Source organism: Xenopus laevis, chromosome 1S (assembly GCF_017654675.1).
Source record: "Xenopus laevis strain J_2021 chromosome 1S, Xenopus_laevis_v10.1, whole genome shotgun sequence".
NCBI lineage: Eukaryota > Metazoa > Chordata > Amphibia > Anura > Pipidae > Xenopus > Xenopus laevis.
In genome coordinates, this window is record NC_054372.1 from 31,951,473 (window position 1) to 31,961,378 (window position 9,906).

Consider the following 9,906-nt stretch of genomic DNA (forward strand, 5'->3'; position numbering starts at 1 on the left):
CCAGCCTTTATACATTAGATTTTTGCCTAACTAACTATATTAGAAACATTTTTTATTTTGCACAGGCTATCTATTTATCCAGCTTTTATTTTTACAATGAACTGTTCCTTTAAAGCGCTTACATGTGTCAAACACCAAATCATGTTTGGACAGAACATTGATTAAATACAAAAAGTAACACTAAATAGCACTGTACAATGGAGCAAAGCAAGAGTGGTATCATGCTTCTTTCTACTGGTGCCACTTAGCCTTGCACTGTGATACAGGAATGTAGGCTTCTCTCTATACAAGGGGAGGTGGGTCAAAGGCGGCACCATGGTTTTAATCCGCATTACTGACATTTTCAGAAACACAATAAAAAAAGCACACAACTTTATTCCGGCTGCTTGACAGGCTACCTAATCTGTGGAGTGCAAGGTATTTCATTTAAGTAGATTCTTCAGCTGTCAGCTCAGTTCATGTCTAGTAGTAAGGCTGGGGGCTGAAAGATTACACATACAGAATGTATGCAGAAGCCTTTTAGGCAATCCCCCAGCATGAGCTCTAGTAAAGTGTTACACGGGTTAGTGTATTGCATATTGTAACCAACAAGAGCCTTCCCTGTTTTTTTAATGCACAGGATTTACTAGATAACCACTCAAATTACTCCCGGAATAGCACTGCACAGCTACTTAAGGTATACCCTGTGCACTAAGCCTGTTTATAGTTTCTGCACAATTTATTATAGATTTATGCATTGCTGCTGGCAGGGGGAATCTGCACCAACAGCCTAAATATCTTTATCAACATTACAATATCAATTTACACACACTAAATAGAAGTGGGACACAGACTGCAGTAATGCCAGCAGAAGCTTAAAGGGATAGATCACTTTTATTACTATGCAGAAATTGATATTCTGAGACAATATGCAATTGGTCTTCATTTTTTATTCTTTTGTGGTTTTTCGGTTATTTCGAGATTTGTTCAGCAAAAACTGCCCAGTTTGGTATTTTAGCAACTAACCAGTTACTAGGGTCTAATTTACCTTAGCAATCAGGCATTTGGTTTGCATAAGAGACTGGAGTATGAATAGGAGAGGGTCTAAATAGGAAGATAAGAAAAATTAATAACAATAAAACTGTAGCCTCACAGTTTTTTGTCTGCTGGGGTCAGTTACCCCCATTTGAAAGCTGGACGTCAAATAATTAAACTATAACAAATGGAGACCAATTGAAAAGTTACTAAGATAGGACACTATAAAATACTAAAAGTTAATGTAAAGGTGACCCATTCCTTTAAATGCCGGACAAATGGTTTCTTGGTCCAGAAAATATATACTTTGCAAATTGTGAGATTATATATTAATTTGAATTAAATGTTATTTAGTGTTCAAACCGACAAGTATTTTCTGTTGCACATTCATTCCTACTAGTTACTGTGCAGCTATGCTATATTATCACTGCAGGCTGCAATGGAGAATTAAAGGGAAGGTTCATATTCACAGGCCCAGATTTGTGGAAAGGCCACCTAGGCCCGGGCCTAGTGCGGCAGGCTTTTAGGGGAGTGGCATGCTGCCCAACCACACTCACATTGGTTCAAAAACACTGGGGATTGCGCTGGAGATACAATCGTTTTTTAAATTCCCATGCACGTATCCCCATTGCTTCAGTCCAGATAATGAAAATTTGCTAACGAATAAAGGGGATGGGACAGGGGCGATGAACTGCAGTGGGCCTAGGGGGTGCCCACTAAGTAAATCCAGCCCTGCATAATCATACTGCCTTTATTACAATGTAAACAGGGACATTGTGACACATTACATGGTTTGTCTATTGCGGTTTGAATTATTTGCCTCAGTAATCTGACAACTAATGCTGGGGTTTTCCTGCCACCCAGTAACCAGAAAACATTTCAGGCTGTATTTTTATGCTTAAATGTTGTTGCTTGTCTTTCTGTTCAGACCCTCTCCTACTCACCTTCCATCCTATTATCCCAACCACTTTCAGGTCGCTATGATGAGACACAAGCAACTAAGTAATGGTTTAAATAGCACAAAACAAAAACCGTTAAATAGGAACCACAATAAAAGATAAAACATCCCACCTGCAAATTGCTTTAGAATATCTATAACAGTCTACCATCATACCAAAAATTGTGAAAAACAGTGACGGCTTGGGTTAGATGTTTAAGTTTGCACCTCTAATCACTTTAAGGGAGAACTAAAGCTTAACTAATTAAGTAGGATAGCAATTTTGCACATTATGTTTTGGGCTTCTGCACCAGCCCAAGGGAACCACAACCCTTTAGCAGTAAAGATCTGTGTCTCCAAAAATGCCCCAGTAGCTCCCCATCTTCATTTCTGCTGATTCACTGCACATGCTCTGTGCTGCCGTCACTTACTGTGCTTAGGGACCCACTCACAATATACAGTACACATAGAATAGAAATGTCACAATATAAGGCTGATTAGTAATTAATACAGATAATTACTACATGGCAGCACAGAAACCAGTACAACAAGCAACATAATGTAATAATAAACATTGTAGCATCAGCTTATATTACAGGCCAACCTCATTTTCTGCTGGATAATTTCTTCAACCCGTAACGTTAGCTTCTCAACAGCTGCTCAGAGCCCACTGAGCATGTGAGTGTCAAGACACTTTTCAAGATGGTGACCCCCTGTGACAGTCCTGGATCATTGCTGCTATTGAGAAGCTAAAACTTTCGGCTGGTGCAATAAATTCAGTGTATAAAGTCTAGCATTTTTAGCCATATTCATTTATAAGGTTTAGTTCTCCTTTAAGAATCTATTTGCACCTCTAATAACGTTAACAGCCTATGATGAAATGACCAATCAGGTTACAATCAGGTCAATAAATCCAAGCAACCACAGCAAAATGATTTGGGAGTTGTAGTTTGACAGCTGTTAAGCAGCAAACGGGCCTAACAAACTTAGTCCACATTATTTCTGCACTGCCTAGGCTGCCTTAACTCTGGTCCTAAGTAATTTGCACAATTCTGTGTGCTGCTCTGACCTGGGGGCTAAGTGATCTGTTTGGGCATGACACAGCTGCAAACTAAAAGAAAAATAGATAACAATGCCCTTGCTAAAAGCTCTTCTACTGATAAATTATTAATGGGGATATTGATTATGCACTGCATGCATCTTGCTCCTAGAGTAGTACTACTAATGAAATCTACATATTAACCGTTTGCTTTGCCTGCAGGACGCTAGCCCAAGCTCACAGTAATACACCTTCAGGACACTACAGCAAAGCTCATAGCTAAAACGGAAACTGCCTACAGAAGGGTAGCCCAGGCTACAAGGAATGCGGTTTTTGGATGATAGCCCAGGAATGGAAAGATAAAGGAAACTGGGCATGGCAAATCAGTGGTCAGCACTGCTGGGGTCCAAAGTTTAATTCAGACCTGGGCATTACCAGCAATGAGTTGGTATGTTCTTTGCTTATCTACATGCCACCCCCCCCACACCAAAAACATGCAGCCAGGTTCATTAGCTCCTGATAAACCTGACTTGAGTGTTATGTGGAGCTTAGAGTATATAAACTTTACTGCAGCACGGATTGATGTGAACAATGAATGATCTCTGTACAGCACAGATATGTAAATATGTTGCTGTCATGTAAAGGATTTATGTATATATTTATTTAGTGCTATATGTGTGAAGCGCTGTCCATCAAAAAAAAATCCATAACAGAACACAAAAACATATTATATGCAAGATTAACCCAAGAGGAAGGGTGCTGCTGTCCCACAGAGTTTGCAATCTAATAAATAATTATTAAGCAAATATTTGTTGCAGGGTTATAGCTACAAAGTTGATCTCCTACTCAATCACTATGTTGCACAAAAAGAAAAAACGATCAGCGGCTGATTTATACATTTAACGTGGTCCCTCTGACATGAAGGGTTAAGCATAACATCTGGGGCAGCAATTACCAGCATTTCCATCAGCGGCCCCGAACCTCAGGAGAAAAGGCATACGGATATCCAAAAGAATCCAACACTTCTCTGCTATACAGTGTAGTACTAGAACCTCAAAATTCAGTTCAGAGCACTAATAAACTACCAAATTATGCCCGATGTCTCATACTGTACATACTGTACCGTGGAATTTAATATTTCTCATTTACACATGCTTTTCAGTTATACTGTGCCAGTATAATAAAGAATGGTTTCTCAGTTATACAGCCTCACTGTGCCAATCCTTTACTATACACTACTAGCCAAAAAAAACGCAACATTCTCAGCAGATCTGTCTTAAACAGGGTCCAAACTGGAGTCCATGCCCATAGCTCTGCTAATAGTTGGCTCTGCAAAGCAGCACCTGAAGGTGGAGTGGGTGGGGGATAGTTAGGGTTGCCAACTTTTCTGGAAAAAAATACCGGACTTCCTATATATTTATCTTTTTTTCCCTATTAATACCATTGGGATCAGCCATCATTTTTACAGGCCAGGCTGGTAAAATACCGGCAACCCTAGGGATAGTAGATATAGAACAGCAAGTTGGAGGCAATTGCTATCAGCGTTAATTCCCCCCAACCCCACCACTTGAAATAGGTGGTGAAACAGTATCTCATATAATTACAGGGGCAATGCACTGTCTACAGTGAAATAAAGCCCCTGGACATCATCCCTCTCATTTACACTACGGACATATCACAATTGGATTGAACAAGTGTACAATTAACAATGCCCCCCCAAGGAGTGCAATATTTCGATCTTCAGCAATTATAGTAGGAATTACTGGTTAGAAAAGAGAATGTTACAGTAACGTTATTACTACTCCATAAGACAATGTTAACAAATCTGCAGGTTAATCCTGGTTAGTGGGGCAGTAGAAACACTGTGAACGTCTGCAGGAGACATGAATATGCAGCATATGTGCAGTCCCACAGTGACCGTGCACCATAGCCAATACAAGCAATTAAGTAAACTGCAATATAAAGAAACACTGCTGTCGAATGAAGTCTACTATACTATTTATGTAGGTTGCCTACAGCCCTGCAGCAGTGAAATGAAAGGGATTGCAGTCCAAGTGAAAGTGCCGCAACAGAACTTACCACTATGTGCTCCACTGGCAAAGGACAACTACACCCCCTGCAAGTGAGAGGAACAGCCTGGGCTTGTCATTGTCTGCATCACAATAGCACAGGCTGGGGCAGGGATGAGAGGGAAGGGAGCAGAGGAGGTACAAGAATTAAAGCATGTTGGAACATACCAGTCGGGTGGGGTGGGGGAGCACATTCACGCAGGACAAAGACAAAATAGAGGGGGGAAAGGGATACTAATGTAAAGCAAACCAATATACATTACACCAGGGGAAGTCAACTGGCATATAATATATATATATATATATATATATATATATATATATATATATATATATATATATATATATATATATATATATATATACACACACACATATACAAGCAGCGCCGTATGACATGCCAATGAGGGTCACAGGGGCTCATAATTAAAACACAATTAATGTGCCGCCTTGGCTGCCCTAAATAAAGTCTGTAATTGAATCACTGGATTCATTCCAACTCTAGAATCTATTTACCTCGAAGTTCTAACGTTGGTTTAAACCACCCCCTTTCTTTATTACAACCAATAAGTCATTGCTGTGCCTCAGAGTATAAACAAGGTACAGTGGGCATCTAATTGAAGGAAAATGAATGTCTGGCAGAGGAGAATGTAAGCTCTTACACACATTAACTAGGGGATGTACAACTTGCACTTCTACAGCTGTTTTATCATTAACAACTATTATTGGGGAGGGATGGAAGGGGATTCTGGGAATTGTAGGCTACAAAGATAAAGAGTCTTTAGAATGAATGCTAAAGGACTAATGTCATTGGCTCAGTAAGGCGCAAGAGTGCAATGTTGCCTCTCCTATAGAGTCATGGGCTGGTATGTGAGGCTGGATGAAGGAATTGGCAGTGTGTATATGTGTATATATATATATATATATATATATATATATATATATATATATATATATATATATATATATATATATATATATATATATGGGATAGAGTAGCTGCAATGCAGGTAGTGGGGGGGCTGGCAGGGAAGGGGTTACACTGACAAGGTCAGGAAATAGCAGTGGAAGCTCCGCGCATTGCACCTGCCTGATCCTGGTGTTCCCCGCAGCCGTAGGGCACGTGCACTTGTATCGTGCTGAGCTCAGCTTCCTGCCGATCCGCTCTCCTCCTGCGTAGACCGCCTGTCTGGGCAGGTCCCTTATATCATTTCTCTCCCGAGCTCACTGGCGCCCCCTGCTCACACTCGGCGCCCTGAAGCCCCTCACTCACTTCAGTGCTCGTTCCTTCCTTTACTGCTCACCTCCAGTGTGGGACATGCCTCATCCCTCTCAGCCCTCACTGACGCAAGTTCTACTGCACTGCTCTGCTGCTGCCATTAGAGTTTCCACCTTTGTGGAAAGGCTAAATCCGAACACGGGGGCGGGGCAGATAGCATTGGGGGTGGGGCAGTGATGTAAGAACAGGCATGATGACATCAGAGGTGGGCACAATGACGTGGTGCCGTTATGACTCCAGGGTGAGGCTATTGCATCACTTAGATGCCACTGGTTGTATTTATATCCAGTATTCAAAGTGTTTTAGGGGCAAATGAAAAAAATTCGAATTTCGAGCAATTTTTTTGTGTCGAGCAGGGAATAGTGCAAATTCGATTGAATTTGAAAAAATGCTAATACCGAAATTGATCATGTACTGTCTCTCTAAAAATTCGACTGACCATTCGCCATCTAAAACCTGCTGAATTGCTGTTTTAGCCTATGGGGGGACCTCCTAGAACCCATTTGGAGTCAATTGGTGGACTTTGAAAAATCAAAGTTTTTTTGGAAAAACTTTGAGAAAGGCTAGAGTGCTTGCCGAAACGGTAGTTGTTCTTTTTTGACCCAATAAACACCTCTATTTCTTCATAAGACCTGTGAGTGCAAGCTTTTTCCTTTTCTACCGTTACAATATTGGGCTTGTTTCCCCCAGTCAACCGTTACCATTTAACCAGCTGGCTTCTAGATCTTTATATATATAATATATACTATATACATATACTATATACAGTATATATTACAGTAATAAATAGGGATGCACCGAATCCACTATTTTGGATTCGGCCGAACCCCCGAATCCTTAGTGAAAGATTTAGCTGAATCCCGAACCGAATCCAAACTCCTTATTTGCATAAATTAGGGGCGGGAAGGGGAATTTTTTTTACTTCCTTGTTTTGTGACAAAAATTCACGCAATTTCCCTCCCCACCTCTAATTTGCATATACAAATTAGGATTCGGTTCGGCCAGGCAGAAGGATTCGGCCGAATCCGAATTCTGCTGAAAAAGGCCGAATCCTGGCCGAATCCCGAACCGAATCCTGGATTCGGTGCATCCCTAGTAATAAACAGTGCATATGTTGTGTAAACTTCTTTTGCAATTTTCCACTGTGCTAAAGCCAGCATTTATCTACCCAAACCAGTCGACCCAAGACGTCTATTTACCTTGTCGTACAACAAAGGCTTTATTTAGAGAACATAATATTGGTATCTGCCGTTTGCTAGCCTGTCATGCCACTTGGAAGGGATTTCCCTTTTTCATCTTTGAAAGAAGAGCTCCCACTGAGTCCTTGTAATCCACCTGAGAGCTGGATTTCCACTAATTCAGCCCGGCTTTGAGGGAGGCTCTGTTTACTGGCCTGGGAGTATCAGTGGAATGATACTTATTAGAGCTACAGAGCCAAATATATTGCTCTGATATCATATATAGGTACAGGTATGGGATCTGTTATCTGGAAGGCTTGCAACTTGAGATTTATTTGGATAAGGGGGTTTTCCATCATTTGTATCCACATACCTTAAGAGTAAGTTCACACTGGGTGTTTTGGGGAGATTTGGTTGCCTGGCGACTAATCACCTCGTCTTGCGGCGACCAATCTCCCCAAACGCCTTCCCTCACTCTGCGCCGGCTAAAATAAAAAATCGCTGGCGCTAATCGCACACAGCAATTCGTTTTCCGAAGCCGCCCCGAAGTTTCCAACTTCGGGCGACTTCGGAAAACAAATCGCCGCATGTGATTAACAACATATTTTGACATTCGAGGGAAAACTCGATTTGAATTCGATTAGAATTTTTGGGTCGGGACTATTCGATCAAATATTAGACGTTCAATTTTTTACCCTCCCATACGAGTTGTGAGTATATTCAAATTTATTAGTAAATAAATAAAAAAAATTCACATAAATTGGACCTTTGATAAATCTGCCCATTAGTGTGATGTAGAGAGTGATATTTTGAGACAATTTGCAATTGGTTTTCATTTTTCATTATTTGTGTTTTTTGGGTTATTTAGATTTTATTCAGCAGCTCTCCAGTTTGCAGTTTCAGGTTGCTAGGGTCCAAATTACCCTAGCAACCATGCACTGATTTGAATATGAGACTGGAATAGGAATAGGAAAGGGCCTGAACAGAAGGAAAACTATTTAGATTTATGAGACATTTGTAGCCTTAGAGAGCATTTGTTTTTAGATAGGATTGGTGACCCTGATTTGAATGGTGGAAAGAGTCAGAAAAAAGGGCAAAATGCAAAAACTATAAAAATAAATAAATAAATAATGAAGACCAATTATGTACCTTTTTTATGATAATTGGTCTCTGACCATTGACTCACCTAGGGGGTATATTTATCAAAGAGTGAAGTTAATAGTGAAGTTCCGCCACTAGAGTGAAATCCTGCCACTTCCCATTCATTTCTATGGGGTTTTTAAAGGCGTATTTATGAAAGGGTGAAATTTCACTTTCGCCCATTGATAAATACGCCTTTCAAAATCCCATAGAAATGAATGGAGAGCTGCGGAATTTCACTCTAGTGGCGGAACTTCACTCTATGATAAATTTACCCCTAAGTTGGGCATCTAAAACTTTGTAACATCAAGATGTGTAACACAAGTGAATGTGCCTTTGGAAAGTGCTAGGAATGGCCATCTATTTCTCCTAATAGGCTGGATGAATATACATTTGATTAATGCTAAATGTGTGGCTGGTTAATTCCAGGAGTTCATTGAAAATAAACTTCAATATTTCAGCCTCCCAATTGAAGGAGTCAATATACTGTCCCTGTGGCTGTAGAAGGCTTCTCTACAATCAATGTACATGAGATCTAATGCCATGCGAACATCTGACAATAAATGTGAAAAAATGTAAGTAAAAATAAAGGATATTGGCATTTATGTGTTTGCACTGATACACAACTATTACTTTTCCTATGTAGTGCAATCCAATACTGAATGATATCTCTACCAATAAACACACTTGTATATTATATTTTCCCCCGTGTTAATAGCAAGTTAAAATGTCCCACTTTGTTTTAAGCATTTGCACTCTGTGTGGCATTAGTATAATCCATTATAAATATGCTTTTAGTTAATCCCATTGAAGACTGAATGCATTTTCCTTGAAACAATGCGGAAGTGATTTTATAGTTTATTGCTTTGGCCCATTTTCTCTCTTATAAAACCTGAGTTACAAAACTCGTTTGTGTGTGTGATACATAGTAACATACCACCAGCCACTCTGATGAGAATCTAATAAAAAATACTTAAATGTATTGTTGTTTATGCCTAAAGGTGCCCAGACTGGCAATCTGTGGGTTCTGGCAAATGCCAGAGAGGCAGTAAAATGTCATACTGTAGACAATCACTATTTATTGGCTGTTTAGGCCTCTGTGCCAGGGCCTTTTCTAAATCTCATACACAAGAGGTCAAATTATACTAATTCCTTTATTTGGGACACTGTATATGAGTGGATCCATAGTTTCTCTCACATACACAAATGCCAAAACCCTATAGGTTTGATGGAAATAATTTTTGTATAGT

At 40.0% G+C, this 9,906-nt stretch overlaps 1 protein-coding gene across 3 annotated transcripts in view; it reads right to left on the minus strand.

The window, feature by feature from the left end:
- The window catches only part of LOC108706610 (microtubule-associated tumor suppressor 1 homolog), a 72,599-nt gene extending 66,143 nt beyond the window's left edge, over positions 1-6,456 (minus strand). For all 3 annotated transcript variants that reach the window (XM_018243172.2, XM_041579497.1, XM_018243173.2), the window contains exon 1: positions 6,146-6,456. The gene's annotated coding sequence lies outside the window, so the exon portion shown is untranslated. The remainder of the gene's footprint in view (positions 1-6,145) is intronic.
- Between the last annotated feature and the right edge of the window lie 3,450 nt (positions 6,457-9,906).